General features: G+C 39.1%; 1 long non-coding RNA gene across 1 annotated transcript in view; it reads left to right on the top strand.

Annotated features, from left to right (window-relative positions):
• The window catches only part of LOC140636593 (uncharacterized), a 173,041-nt gene that overhangs the window by 76,294 nt on the left and 81,101 nt on the right, over positions 1-15,646 (top strand). Inside the window, exons 4-5 of the long non-coding RNA XR_012033806.1 lie at positions 4,896-5,053; positions 10,252-10,376. This is a non-coding gene — a long non-coding RNA (uncharacterized lncRNA). The remainder of the gene's footprint in view (positions 1-4,895; positions 5,054-10,251; positions 10,377-15,646) is intronic.

The following is a 15,646-nucleotide window of genomic DNA, read 5'->3' as shown; positions in this document are numbered from 1 at the left end:
TGAAAAATTATATGTCAGTACATTAAAACAATTAGATGAAAAAGACAAAATCCCCCACTGAAATTACCAATACTGACTAAAAATTAGAAAATATGAATAGCTGTTATTAAATAAATTGACTGTACAATTAGAAGTCTTTACACACAAAAAAATTTATTTCAGATAGCTTCAACAATTAATTCTTACAAACAGTTAAAAAGGAAAAAATACCAATTTTATACAAACTCATCTAGAGAAAGAATAAACTCATTTCCTTATCCCCTACTTGTATCCTTTATAGTAAAATTGAAAAAGCATATTAAAATAAAGAAAAATTATGGACTTCATGAGAGATTTATGAACAATCTCAACAAAATATTAGCAATTTGAATCCCTACTATAGATAGATAATATTTCAAAACTAAGTTTGATTTATTCTAGGAATACCAATTTGTATTAATATTTAAGAAAACAATCTTTGAAAAAAATAACCAACCTTTGTAATTCACCATTTTAACAAAATAAAAAGGAAAAATTATAATTTCAACAGATGGAGCGAAAGCATTTGATAAAACCCAACCATTTATGCTCAAAAGGCAAAACAACATAAACCAAAATGCAAAAATGTACCACACTAAGAATGGTAGAGAACCTTTTTAATTTGATAAAAGATTATCTGCAATAATCTATAGCAAACAAGATATATAATGCTGAAATATTGAAAATTTTCCTCTGGAGATGGGGAGCAAAAGATATCTGCAATCACTACTTTAACATTGAACTAGAGGTCCTTAGCAGTGCAATGGAACAAGAAAAAAAAACAACTAAAGGTATAAAGATAAGAAAGGAAGAAATGAATTATTATTTGCAGATAGCATGTGCGTCTATGGAGAAAGTTCAAAATTATCTACAATTAAATAGACAAACCTGGTAAATGAATTTAGAAAGGTGGCTGCATTTAAGCTTATACCAAAATCAACTGTATTCCTAAATATCAGCCATGAATAATTAGAATATAAAATTAGCATAAAAGAGCTAAAATAAGTCAGCGACGGATTTCAGTGTCCTATACTATAAATAAAGTGTGCCTTGCCACATGTTCACTCAGCTCCTCAGCTGTCATATTCCAATATCCCTACACATCCTCCCAGAGACATTCTCAGACCTATGGTGGCTGAGGCTTTGAGCTTCTTTCATTTATTCCATCCGACAATCACTGTCAAAACACATCTGCCCATTCTATTAGTCCTATCCATAATCTCTATCTTATTTCCAAGTCAGTACCATTTTTTTCTTCATGGAACGTATTAATACTTTCATTTTTTGGTTTTTCTTGCATCACTGCTACAATGTATTTTCAGTTGAAAGTATGAACATAGTGAGACATTGATCACTAAGGCTTCATGAAGTTCAACTGGCTTGTCAGGAATGTGGATTAGAGCTGGGTCCTATTTCAAGGTGAGTCTGAAGCCTGAAGAGATGTTGCCTATTGGGATGCTGTCAAATCTGGGTTGCATGTGTTCTATGTCAGTAACTAAATGATGTCTTTCCTTTGCAAGATCTCCATACCATTAAAAATAAGGAAAGAAAACTTCCGGGTAAAAATGGCAAGTAGAACTCATACACTACCTTCTTGATCTTGAGAAAAAAATGGACTGGATTTTGGCAAAAGGAATATTTTAAAACTGTATAAACCATGAAGCCTAAGATAATGGAGGAGGTGAAACAATAAATATTAGAAAATAGAAAGCAGATGGAAGACTTAGCCGAATCTTGAGAGAGCCACAGCATAAACCAGCAGTAGGAGAAGAGGCCGGTCAGCCTGAAGTACACCACACACTCCTCTCAGAGGCTCAGCATGAGAGGTTTCTCTGCTGCTCATATCTGAAGGTTGGTTGAAGTTCAGCTGAAGAAGTATTTAGGTCCCCAGATTGATCTTCTATAGGTATATAGCCTGGATTTCATCCTCTTCCCACATAAGCAGGAGGAGACTGGAGGTCTAATCTAAAGAGAGGGTAGAGCAGCAGGTTAGGATACTATATCCATGACTGATCACTTATATACCTAGCTCTTTTCCACACTCAGCTCCCACAGGCTCAGCCCAGCAGACACCTTTCTGGTGGTGTTTGAAGCTCATCTCTAGGGGATGTAACGGCCAGTCTCTCTGCAGGGAGTCCCACCCTTGCCAGGCTCTGCCCAAGCACCATGGGCTCTCACCTTAAATGTGAGCAAAAAGCCCAGATCTTCAAAACCTGTGGAAAAGTCTTCAACATAAATGATAGAGACCAAAACAAGCAAATAAAAGTTTTCCCGAAAAGCTGTCATTGATAGCCTCAGCAAAATACGATTTATGCAATGCATGATTCCCCAAATGCCATAAAGATGACTTTTGAGAACAAAGAAAAATCTGTAGAAATCAAAATTGTGATGGCAGACATGTAAGGCTCAGAAGGAGACATAAAATATAATGTTCAAGAGTTCCCCCCCCCAAAGTGAAATGAAAAGATAGTGACAGTGAATAAAATGGAATAGAATTAGAGGGCCCTTGAGGAGATCCCAAAGTCTTAAAGATTTTTTTTAAAATTTATTTGAGAGAGAGAGAGAGAGAGAGAGGGAGAAAGAGATAGCAAGCACTCCAGGCAAAGCATGGGGGTGGGGGTGGGGGGTGGGTACAGAGGGAGAGGGAGAAGCAGACTCCTAGCTGAGATGGGAGCCTGAAGCAGGTCTTCTTTCCAGAACCCTGGGATCATGACCTGAGCCAAAGGCAGATGCTTAACCAACGGAGCCACCCCGGTGTCCCCCAAATCCTTAATATATGAATTCTATAAAGAGACAGCAAAGGAAATGGAGAAAACTAATTTAAAAAATAAAATCAAAGCTAAAGGTTGGGAGTTACATAATGGAAAGGGCCCCCCTGAATGCCCAGCTCCAGGAATGAAAACAGACCTTCCCTGAGGCATGTCATGAAGAATCCACTCGAGTATGAACTAGAATATATTAGATCTAGATGCAGAGGAATGCCTGCATTTAGCAGCATCTACCGCAGTGTGCTTAGCATTATTATAGATCATGAAGGTGGAGGCCGAATGAATGGGATTCATTCATGAGTAAGAAGAGCTACAAGAGATATTATCTCTGAGTCTGAGATAGCCAGAGATGAGATTATATCCTGAGTAGGAGAAGGAAGCCTCCAGGAGGAGGGCTCTCACCAGACACAGACATCGAATCTGCTGGCACCTTGACCTTGGACTTCCCAGCCTTCAGAACTGTGAGGAATAAATCAATGTCTGTTGTTTAAGCCCATGGTAATTTGTTATTGCAGCCCAAACTGACATGAAAAAACATAAATAAAGCTAGAGATGAGTTCAAATCATTTCATAAAACTAGAGCCTGTTTAATGTGTTCCAGAGCCTAACCAAGTAAAAGCTCTAGCCAGCGGGAGGATGGAGGAACATTGTACCCATGGTGAGTGCTGTTTTTCACCAGTGCCCAGCTCTGCGGTATTGATTGAAGTTATGAAGTATTTGAATAAGCCCCTAGAGTATTCCCTTTTACCGCAGGCAGAGCATACTTGCATATCCACAGTTCACCTATATGTCTTGCTCCTTTCCAAAAATCTACCCTCCCTTCTGAATCAAAAGGAGAAGAGACCTTCTCTGCCCTAGTCTCTGTGCATCAAATCTCATGCATAGAGATGCAGATGGAGACCGCAGCCTGACAGCCTGGTTCCAGTCCTGGCTTTACCACTCAGTAGCCATGTCAATCTGGGCAAGACATCGATTTCCCTGTGCCCACTTGTGTAACAGGGATTATAATGCATCTATTCGCAGGTTTGTTATGTATGTTGATTGAATCAATGTAGGTAAAAGCACTTAGAACCACACATAGCTAATAGCTGACACTGTACGTTAGCTATTTCCCCAGTTCTTCCAACAGCATGATGATTCTCTCCATCTTTTTGAATGACTAGATATATGTTTATTGAGTTATGGCATGCCCTCCTTCACAATATCTCCATTTTTCATCTAATAAACCTTTATTTACCATGTACCATGTTCTAGCCAACATGTGGAGATTTAAAAATAAAAGAGAGAGACCCTCCTATGAGATACATTCTCTCCATTCCTATGGCCACAGCTATCAAATTGCGACTGCTGTAATCAGATCAATTTCTTTAAAATCTGTTTTTTTTTTAAATCTGTTTTTAACAAAACCATCCCACTAACGCCTCTATTCTGTTCCATGATGGTTATTAACTTGAGCTTGAATCCTGAATTTCTCCTTATGAGCATTCTACCTAATTTTCTTCATTCCTTTGATAATTCTGGTCCAGTCTCTTGGCCATCAAAATTGGGTGTTTTGTTTTATTTTGTTTTGTGCCTTTCTCCTCAGATTCTAAAATTCCTTAAAAGTAGGCACTTCAATTATAGAGAGAACATGGACTTTGCACTCAGACCTGGTGCTAACACTATAATACAGCATGGCAATTAGGTAACTTGTCTGGGTACCAGTTACCCCAGTTGTAAAGGAGAAGTGTCTCACACAGGGCTGGGCATGAAATAAATGTGTTTCAATCCTTCTTTTTGTGTCCTCTGCAGCACGCACTAGAATGTTGAATGTTCAGTGGGTATCTTGGCCAAACATACAAGAAAAGTGCAATCATATAACCAAAGTAATTCATTTCAAAGTTGCTTCCTTAACTACAGTTGCTCTTTGAGGTCATGGGAAATGAAGAAACCTTTCTTCTTTCATTAGAATCATAGCCTTTGCTTAGTAGTTTAGAGATTTCCTCTATACATTACCAGGGAAAGAACTAGAATTTGGATATTTTCAACCATTCATCCTATATTTTTATTTCTGATGTCTCAGACTCATCTCTCATGCAGCTCCTAAAGCTTAATTTTTTTTTTTTTCAGAACCAAGACTCCATGCTGCTGTGCAAATAGCCTGGCAGGAGAGATCTGGTGTGTGAGGGTCTAAATCTTCTAGCTGGAGAATAAGGAGTTGTCCAGCTTCTTTTGGGCCTGCAGAGTGGACTTCTGGGACCAGATTGATTTGATGCTGCAGCTCTGTGGTGAGTTGGGTAACTACTGAGTGAAAGTATCAGCTTAGATTATTAATGGCCAAGTCTTAGAAGATTCAAAGGCTAAGTTCCAGTGAGCAGTCCCTAAAGAGTCCAGGGAATTTAATTCAGAGTTGTTGCAGTGTGGAACCTAGAAAACTTATCTAGAAAATTTTGAGAGGTGTTTGCTATTGTTTGAGCAAGAAATGGCAAAAGAAATAACCTTTATGAGACGTATTTTCATGATTTGGAAGAGCTAGATATGAGGATAACAGGAGAAATCCTCTGAACCTTATTATTGAGCATCATATTAAAAATATACACTGTGAGTTTTAGCATAGATTGAGGTAAAAATATTTTTTGTATCCTACATCATGTAACAACTTGATAGAAAGTATTAGGGAATAGTAACATGACTCATAGATGAACATTAATGAGTTAGTTATTCTTGTGTTAGCCTTCCTTGAAGTTACTTAGAATAAATGAGACAAAGTGTGACATTTTACTCTATATATTATTCCATACAAGTGGTCTTCTGATTTAACATAACCTAAATTCAGGGACCTACCATTCACAGTGGGAGACTATATAAGCATTTTAGGTAGCAGCTTTGTTTTTTGTTGCTTTGGTTTTGAGGCTTTTTCCTTCTTCTTCTTCTTCTTTTTTTTTTTATTGCGTTTAAAGATAAATCTGTTTTGCTGTAAAAGGAGATTCACTGGTGAATCATGGGAAGGTAGTGTTGAGTGACAAAGGCAAGTGCGAGAGTACCTCAGACAAGAGGATATCCCTTCCAAAAAGTTCAAAAAGCAATTAAACTAAACAATATATCATTTCGGCATATATGTGATAAAAGCCACATTTCCAAAAGCCTGGGGATGATAGATAAAGACAAACTTCAGCAGGACAGTGGCTCCTGTGCATTGGAGGCGGGAACTGGAACACACAGGCTGATTTAAGTTACTGGCAACGCTCCAAGGTTCGTGTCAGGCAGTGTGTTCACAAGGGCTCATTATGTTATTAAATAGAGAAGCAAAAAGTTTTAAAATGAGACTAGGCATGAGCCAATAGTGACAGTGTCTTGAACTAAGGATTTTTTTTTTTTTAACTAAGGATTTGGATCAATCCAACTTGGTATACGTGAGATTCATTTACAGAAAACTTAATTTTGTAATAAAATAATTCAGGAGGAAGGCACAGGCATTAATCCTTTTTAGAAGTTCAGAAAAAAAATTTCAAAGTTACCTAGATACATCTTCACCGTGAGCCCTAGAATCCTATCAATGAGGGTAGAGTTAATTCCCCCCAAAGCAGTCAGACTAGACCCATACGCTGTGGAAAGGGATGTGGGGTGAGGAGGACACCAGGAAGGAGGATGGGGGAAAGATTAAAAGAGAAATGAAGCCCATCTGTATAGATGGGAAAGCATCCAGAATATAAGGGTAGGCACTGAAAAGTCTATTGGCTGACAGTGGCCTCATTGGCAAGGCCATTGAATAAGACATACGTCTAAGGTGAATATACAATTATCTGTTGAGCACTTATTATGCTATGAAAGAAATACAATTACCTCTCAAGGGGCCTTACAGCCTGAGGGTAAAAGGCCTAACAGATCCTCAGGATCTAAGAGATTATTATCTTCCCTTATATAAGAAAAGGTTGGAAATTAAGAAATAAATGGTGAATAGTTCAGACTCCCAGCAAAGGATACCAGTTTTGCTTAAAGATACCAGACAGAAGTTTAGGAAACAGCCACCTCTTCCCCTGCTGGTCACTGGACTTAACCCCTCTGTAGTTTGGAGGCAGAGAATGCTGAGCAACAAAGCTCAGAAAACTCTTTTTTTTTAAATAATTTTTTTTTTTATTTATGATAGTCACAGAGAGAGAGAGAGAGAGAGAGAGAGAAAGAGAGAGGCAGAGACACAGGCAAAGGGAGAAGCAGGCTCCATGCACCGGGAGCCCAACATGGGATTCAATCCCCGGTCTCCAGGATCGCACCCTGGGCCAAAGGCAGGCGCCAAACCGCTGCGCCACCCAGGGATCCCTCAGAAAGCTCTTTGAAACAGGTTCTCTCCTCTTCCTATTTACAGGATTCATTGAGCTCACATCACGGGGTGCCTGTTCTATGCAAGGCATAGCAGAGCTGTAGATGAAGGCTTTCAAACAGGCATTGGATTAAAAATGGAGCCATTCCCCCCCCCCCCACTTTTTTTTCCTGGAGAAGACTGTCACCTAAAGCTGTTTTAAAAATTGAGTCTGTCTGATTTTATTCCACCCAGTCACAGCATACCGTTTGTGAACATTTAGGTTTGCTTTAGACTTGTGATGCCTTGCTAGGAGCATCTGTCCTTACTACTGTGGGCACCCTCCCCCTTTGTTCTATCATCTATATCACTTAGGATTGGGCCTGATGGACATTTGTAACCAGCACATTTCTGTTCATATACAGCATCTTTACTGGAACTGTAATCTGTTTTGCAATAAAACTTAACTTTTTGGTATTTACTGACTTTAACTGGAACACCACTTCCAGTAATTAGGCTGAAACCATGGCATGACTGATTTAGAGAGACTGCTGCTAGCTGCTTAGATCAGCACGTTCTAGGGACCTTCCATGAAATGATTTTCCTACAGACTGCCATCACTTTATGGTAGGTGAAAAACAATGTCCATAGAAGCCCTCTGACATACTTCCAACATTCAATTATTCATGATAATGAGGACCAGACAGGCACCCCTGTAGTTCCCAGTGGGACATCAAGTTAAAATCCTTATGACCTAGAAATAAGGGCAGTATCTGGGTCTGTTACCCGGAGACTAGTTTGGCATTTGTCAGTGGTACTTTCTGCATTTTTTCTAGGATAGTAGTTGAGAGCTTAGAGTAGTAGCCACCTGCTGAACAACCTAACTATCCCCATTGGCCTCTTGTGATGTCAGGAGTCTAAAGAGCACTCCAAGAACCACCTAGAGCTCCAGCATCAAGGCAACCCAGCCCATCTGCTCGGCAGAGACACAGTGGCGGTCCTGGCATACAACCCCATGGGTGGCCTTCCTCTCTCCTCTTCTGTACCCTTCCTGGGGGTGCAGAGCAGACCCACTGAGGATGGACGCTCAAGCTGACATGGAGACAACAGTGGGGAACCTGCTGTGCTGGGCTCATAGGGACAGGTGGGGAAAGCAGATATGCCACTCCAAAGGGGCAAGGCTGCTGGCTTGGGAAGGCATAGAGAAAATACTCTCTGTTTGCTCTTGCTTCTTACTTTGTGGAATCTCAAAGCACCATCAGAGTCCAGGACATGGGGGTAGAACACTTATTTAAGCATTCTTACTTTTGTTTTCTTTGGAAAAACTATCACCAAGGGGTTGCATCCCAGAGTGGGTTGGATGTTGGGACAGATGTGTAAAAACCACTGTGTAGCTTCAGGAAAGATACTGGATCTGGATGTGAATAACATGCCAAGAGACTTCAAATACAAATTGGGGAAAGCACTTTTCCAAGTGAAAGCTGATGGGAAGCATCGCACTAATTAGTGCAAATGAACAACACGGCTGGGGTCATTTACAATGAATTAGCAATGCCATCTAAATTTGCACAGGCATGTTTTCCATTGATTATTTGATCTGCGATGGTTCTTGTCAGGTAACCTCTCTGACAAGGTAACAGAGGAGTTGTATGACTTGCCCAGGTCACACAGCTAAGGAGAGTGGTGAGGAGAGGCAGCTCCATGTGACAGGAGTGCACTGGTTAAGAATCAGAAGATCTGGGTTCTGATTCAAATGAGTTAATTAATTTTGCAGCGGTAAGCAAGCAAATTGCTTAACTGCTCAAGAAATCCCTCACTCATAAAATGAAGTTTAAAATTAATTGCTCTCAACCCACACTGCAGATTTTGCTCCCCTCCTCAATGGAGACTTTTTGAAAATATTAAATCCCAGGCTGTAGACGCCACCCTAGATCGCTTAAATCTAAATTTTTGATGTGCTAGGTCCTTCCACATTGTTTGCTCATGTATCTGTGTTCCAGCTGCCCAGCATTAAGAGTTCCTGAACAGGATAATTTTTGAGGTGCCTTCCATCTTTTACATTTGATGTTAACCTATTTCCCAAGCCCAGAGATTGGCTCCCATATGTGAAAATATGGTGAGAGGCTAAGTGGGTCTGTTTACTCACAAGAGCAAACACGGGACAGAAGTGCATGGATGCTGATGCCCATCCTGGGCTGTGTCCTCTTAACATGTCAAAGATTCCTGCAAATGTCAGTCCCATATGTGGTAAGAACTCATAAACGTAAGAGGGAAACAGCAAATCTCTGTTGAAACAAAGTGTCAGTTTAAGGAAAAGTCAAAACAGAAGGAGACAACTGTCACTTCTGTAGTTATAAAAATTGAAGATGCGCTGGCAAGAATGATGGTCTCTAAAAAGCAATAGAACCTAATGCTTCCCTCATCTCACTGAGGGAAGACATATCAATGCTCACATCCCTGTGAACATTCGTTCTTTCTACAAGAAACTAATAGTACTTTTAAGGATGTATACGTTTGACTTATAATTTATTGAAGATGCCAAAAGCCCAAGGAATATTTCATCGTTGTGCTTTTCCTCAGCACCCCAATTTTAACCATCTGGCATTATTTGTGAGGCGTCAACCTAGCCAATTTTCTGAATGAAAAAAATATGCCATTTAATGGAGAATCTACTGTATTTTAAAGCTAGCACATAACTTGCTGATTAGAAGGCAGTCTTTTTGTGCTATATGTTAAACATATAGTAGAGACACAGATACAAGTAAACTGGCATTAAACATGAAGAAAAAGTGGTGTTTTGGGGAACACTTTTTCCATGGAGGAGGAAAAGATTTTACCATGGGAAAGACTTGAATAAAGTTATACAGGTTACTTTACAGCAAGTCTACTAAATCTATAATATACTAATTGGTCTGGACCTCTTCAAATGTGTGAAAGCAGTGCAACATTTCCCAAACTCTACTTCAGAACCACTTTTTGTGGCGCATCATGTGGACTAGGGTTGCTTACAATAACTTTGGAAAATGATGGACTGGAAATAGAAAGATGTGTCAGTCATAATGTTAATGTTGCATGTTGCTATTATAAGGCACCTATGTTGAATTTGTATATTAAATTTTTGCTTAGGATAACAAAGATTAGAGCAGAATAAGTATTTTCTATCTGCAGTGCATTGAATGTCTTCCACAGAAACTCTCAGAGGTGATAACCCTAAACACCTATTTAACAACCAAGATGTCACGAAGATAATACAAATCAAGGGGAAAAAGGGAGCACAGTTTCAGAGGGAATAATGGGTGCAATTAAAGTTATTGGTAAGTTACTTACCATAGGGCAGGTAAGTTAGCCCCTTATCAGTTAAAGTCAGAAATAATGTTCCATTAGAAGATTGAAGGAATATCCAAACACTCGCTTAATTTAGGTACTGATGATTAGCTATTCAAAGAATGTTCTGTATTTATACTTAGCTATAAAATTGTTTTGGGTGCTGAAGAATATAATTGCAAAACTAAATTGAAACTCGATTTTACTTTTATAACATTGCCAGTTTAATTAACAAATACATAAGTGGTGAAATTATAGGAAGCATATTTTAAATTAAGATGGCTAACCTAAATATTCAAGATGTATACACAATTTATGCTTGTTCAAAATTGGCAGGAAGCATTTGCAACAGAGTTGTATTCTTGCATGAAGCTCTTCCTTCCTCGTGGTAGTAAACAGAGAGTTCTTCCCTGGGGTTAGGGATAACAAGAGTGAGTGAAATCTTCAGATAATTCAAGACCTTAATTTTAGTTCACAGTTCTAATTTCCTCATCTAGTAAACCGTATCATGGCTGCTAAAAAGTAGCAACACAACTGATTTTTGTCTTATTTTCCTACTCCTATCCACACATTAATGAGCAACGAAAGTCCATAAAACAGGACACAGGAGAGAGAAGTTTAAAAAAAAAATCAGGGGAAAAGTTCTACTGGCCAGGTAATGGTGCCCTAGATTAATCAAGAGTGTGCAAAATTAGAAATCAAAACAGTGGTAAGGACTGAAATGCCCTTTCTAATGATATGGTTGAAATGTCTACTGAAAGAATGCCCCCCCCCTTTTTTTTTTACAGATTAGGACTTCTTGGAAAATACAGTACTTAATGTAAATGAATAGACTAGTTTATAGGGTGTTAGTAACAATATTCTGTGGTGAGACTGCTGGACCATTCCTTACCTTGAGCAGTAGGAACTGGAAGATTCCAAGAGAGCACTCTGGACCCAGAATAATGATGCCAAGCACTTAGAAGGCCTACAGCGATTGTCACTGCATAGATGAAAGGATGACAAAATAAAAAATTATGAAGAGAGTGATGTCATGTTTAACATTGGCCTAGTTTTTAAGTTATGCCTGATTTCTTGATTTTGTGAGCTTCTAAATAACCTCATTCCCTCTAGAACTAGGATCTTTCTCCTTTACCTTCTATTTTGTCTTGCCCCTGCTCCCTACTGATAGAGTTCCTCAATTCCAACTTGTTTCCCAACTACTCATTTTCCAAGTTCTGCCCACCCTTGGATTCTCTGTTACATTCCTTATTCGACCATCTTCCATCCACCGTGTGGAGAGCCAATCAAATCCATTGCCACTGATTTCTCAGACACTCATCTATTATTCCATTACTTCTTCCCTGCTGGGTATGGCCGCATAGTGCATCCCCCTGGCTCTGGTTTTTCTGCCCCACCACTCTGGAGTTAACTGGGCACATGCAGGGGTCCTGTCCCAAGGTATGGCCATGAATATGAATCTAAACAAGTGATATTTTAAAATAAATACTAACTCATTGTTCCACTCCCCCAGCCCCAATGCCATTAGCAAAACAAGTTTATGAGCATATTCATAGTCCATGAGAAAACTCTCCACATATCCCCAGGCCAGATGACCACTGGAGGAGCTCTATGTGACTGCAGGTTCCCAGAGGTTCTAGCTCAGGATTTCTGGTGGGAAGATTCTTAGGCACAGTCAGGCTCAGGAACTCCAGGGCTATGGGTTGTATTCTTCACATTGAATTGGTTTCCAAACACCAGCTGTGACTCATCTGACTGAAGCAGCTTGGATTATAGACTGCAGTATCTCATATTTTCTACTTCAGGTATTCTGTTACACCTTAGGCTTTTGGAAGATTTTTTTTAAAGAATCTCACTTTCAAATGTGCAAAATGGTGCAAATGCTGTGGAGAAGAATATGGCAGTGCCTTCAAAAATTAAAAGTAGAATTAAAAATAGAGTATGACCTAGCAATTCTATTTCTGGGTTATGGTCAAAAGAATTGCAAGCAGAGTCATAAAGAGATATCTGTACACCTATGTTCATAGCAGTGCTATTCATAACAGCCAAAAGATGGAAGCAATCCAAGTGTTCCTTCATGGATGAATGGCTAAATAAAATGTGGCGTAAACCCACAATAGAATATTATTCACCCTTAAAGAGAAAGGAATTCTGACACATGCTATAACATGAATGAAGCTTGAGGACATTATGCTAAGTGAAAGTAACCAGTCACAAAAAGACAAGTACTGTATAATTTCATTTACACGAGGCACCTAGATTCATAAAGCCAAATTCATAAAAACAGAAAATAGGATGGTGGTTTCCAGAGCTTGAAGGAAGAGGAGAATGGAGAGTTACTGCTGTTTAGTGGGTACAGAATTTCAGTTTTACAAAATGAAAAGAGTTCTGGAGATTGACGGTGATGATGGTTATATAACAATACGAATGTATTTAATACTATAGTAGGTTTTATCTTATTTTGTTTTATTGTGTATTTTACTGCAATTACCACATTTTTAAAAAAGATAGTGCTTGTTGAAATATTTAAAAAAAATAAGAAACAAAAAAAATCCCACTTTTTAAGCTTTGATTTCTAATTCCAAGACATGGTGGAGCTATGAATATAGATTATAAAATCAAAATGAACCTTCTAAGCTAAGAGACTATACTGTTGTCAGATTTTGCTCAAATACTATGACATTCAACTCAGCATCCACCATATTTATGGCACTTTTGGGGGTGTAGCAGGTATAGACTGTATAGGAGAGAATCTCAGGCATGGGAAAATTTAAAGTCTTCTTGAAGGAATAAAACACATATGCTAGTAACTATACTGTGGGGTTGGTTGCTATGTGAAAGAGAGAATTAAATCATGGGAAAGCATAGAAGGAAGAGGTCACAGTCAATGTGGGGAATAATAGATGGAGTTGATGACAGTTGATTTGAGTTTTGAAAGCTGGGTAGACATTGATAAGCAGAGATAGGGGGTAGTCTTTCCAAGTAGAAGGAACAGAAAATAGAAAAACATGAGCAGCATTCCAAGAACAGGGAACTGGATGTAGGCAGACACAGGGGGTTGGATCCACTTTAGACCTAAGTTGAGGCAATAAAGAAACCATGAAAGACAGCTCTTATAAAGATTTTAAAGTTGTAATCTGCACTGGTTATCTTACAATGAATATGAGAATGTAGGTAGGATATCAGCCAGAAAAATATTACAAAAGCATGTAAAAATGATCACCTGAAACACAGGAATGGCTACAGAAATCAAAATAAGGGGAAGCGATGAGCTGTTGTGGGAAGCAGCAGGTAAAACAAGGAGGGGTGGAAAGAGCACGAGATTGGGAGTCAAGCGTCCAGGTTGTAATCTTGGTTTTACTAGCTCTTACTTTGTATAAGCTTGGAAGGTCACTTAACATCTTGCTGCTTCAGTTTTCTCATCTCTAAAATTTGGGAGGGAGTCTGGATGATTTTAAGGGTTACTTCCAGCACCAGAGTTCCAGGATTCTAAACTCAAGTTAATGATTTGGTGGAGTCATCACAAGAGGAGTGATGGTTGCAGCCTGGATGTGAAGAAGGTCACCAAGGAAGAGATGACCACGGTGAAAGACTAGCCTCCCTTCCCTGGGTATAGTAAACAAGGCTATATCTCAGTGCAGTCCTGCCGGCAAAGGATTTGTAAGGCAAACTGGACTGGTTGTTGGTCTGGCAGGAGAGAGCACTGGGGAGAACAGCTGAGCTAGCAAGGGCGCGCGTCTATATTTTATGGTCCCGTTCCTCTGGCTTGAGCGATGGCACTACCATCGTTCTGGCAGGCCCAGCAGCAGGTGCACCACCAATGTTTGTGTTGCTCAGCTCTGCAACAGTACAAGCTAGGCCAGGGAAATGGCAGCTGCTCGGCTGAGCCAGGCGATGGGAAGGAATTGTTTTTAGATGGCTTCACAGCTGACAGCAGACACAAATCATTATTGTTTATGAAGAGGATTTCTCCTGTCATTTAGCATTTCACTGTTAGACAAAAAGATTCAATGGAGTGAACACAGTAATTGGTTTGGTGAACCAAACAGGTGAACACAGTATTTGGTTTGGTGCTTTTCTTACCTAGAATCTAGAATTTCAAAAAAGTGTGATCCCAAACCAGCTAATTTGTGTCATGGAGTGCTACCTTAACCCCCACCCCCACATTAATGAACAGTACTCATCCAGCTACTATAGAGACCCCAATTGGCCAAGACCTTTCTTTGAGTTAACAAATATTCATATGGAACCATCTCACCCCAATGCAGTAATACCCTACCTTACATAGTTTTTTCCACGTTATTAAAATCCTTGTATAGGCCCTATTCCTTCTCACAACTCGTGTCTATATGAGTAAGATCTCATATATATTCCTGCACCAAAAAATGCTGTTTCTTATCAGATCTCAAAAAAGTCTATTTCTGGTGTTCCTAACATGCTCTTTGGAACATTAGTCTTAAGAGATATAGGAATTTGCAGTTTGGGTTAAAGAAGATCTACCATACAGTAAATCCTATGAGAGCAAGGAATTATTTTTTGTTTCATTCATTAACCCTGGAACAAGACCTGGCACATAGCAGAGTTAAATAATTGTTAGATAAATGGAATCTATGGGTCATGATGATGATTGGGCCTTCAGAAATCAGGTTACAGGACAAAGCCTTTAGAAATTTGTTAATATCTCTAGACTAAATACTCTATTTAGGATAGATTGTCTCTCCCAGAACCAAGGTTCCCCATCAGCATCCATAGTTGTGGTCCAGTAAAAACGTGTTTCCAAGGAAAGAACCTAGTAGATCTCAGATGATGGTAATGATGTAGAAAAGCCCAGGAGAGCCTGAGGAGCTTGTGATAATGTTTATATCTAGAAACAACTTTGCTGGTGGTCTTGCAGAAACACAGTTAAGAATGGGGCCTGGCATACATTTGTAAACTTTATGTCTAAAGATAACAATGTTTAGATATATTTATATATGAAATAATGAACACCCGAAGAGTTCTAATATCCATATGCCTTAATATTACTTAGCTGCTTACATTTTAAACTAAGCTATATAAGAGTTAAAAGCTATTGACAGAGTGATTCATTCTGTCAGAAATGTTTTTTTCTTGTGCTTTTTTAATATTTATATAATTAAATATTAGCTTGTTGATTTAAGTTCTATTTCTTTCCAGTACCCAGAAGTCTAGATCCAGAAGGAGAATTTTCCCTGGTGTGTGTTTAGTCACTGACTGAAAAATAATTTCTTCCAATTTTACT

The sequence above is a fragment of the Canis lupus genome, chromosome 7 (genome assembly GCF_048164855.1).
Source record: "Canis lupus baileyi chromosome 7, mCanLup2.hap1, whole genome shotgun sequence".
NCBI lineage: Eukaryota > Metazoa > Chordata > Mammalia > Carnivora > Canidae > Canis > Canis lupus.
Note: the sequence above shows the minus strand (reverse complement) of the source record. Positions and strands in the feature narration are given on the sequence as shown.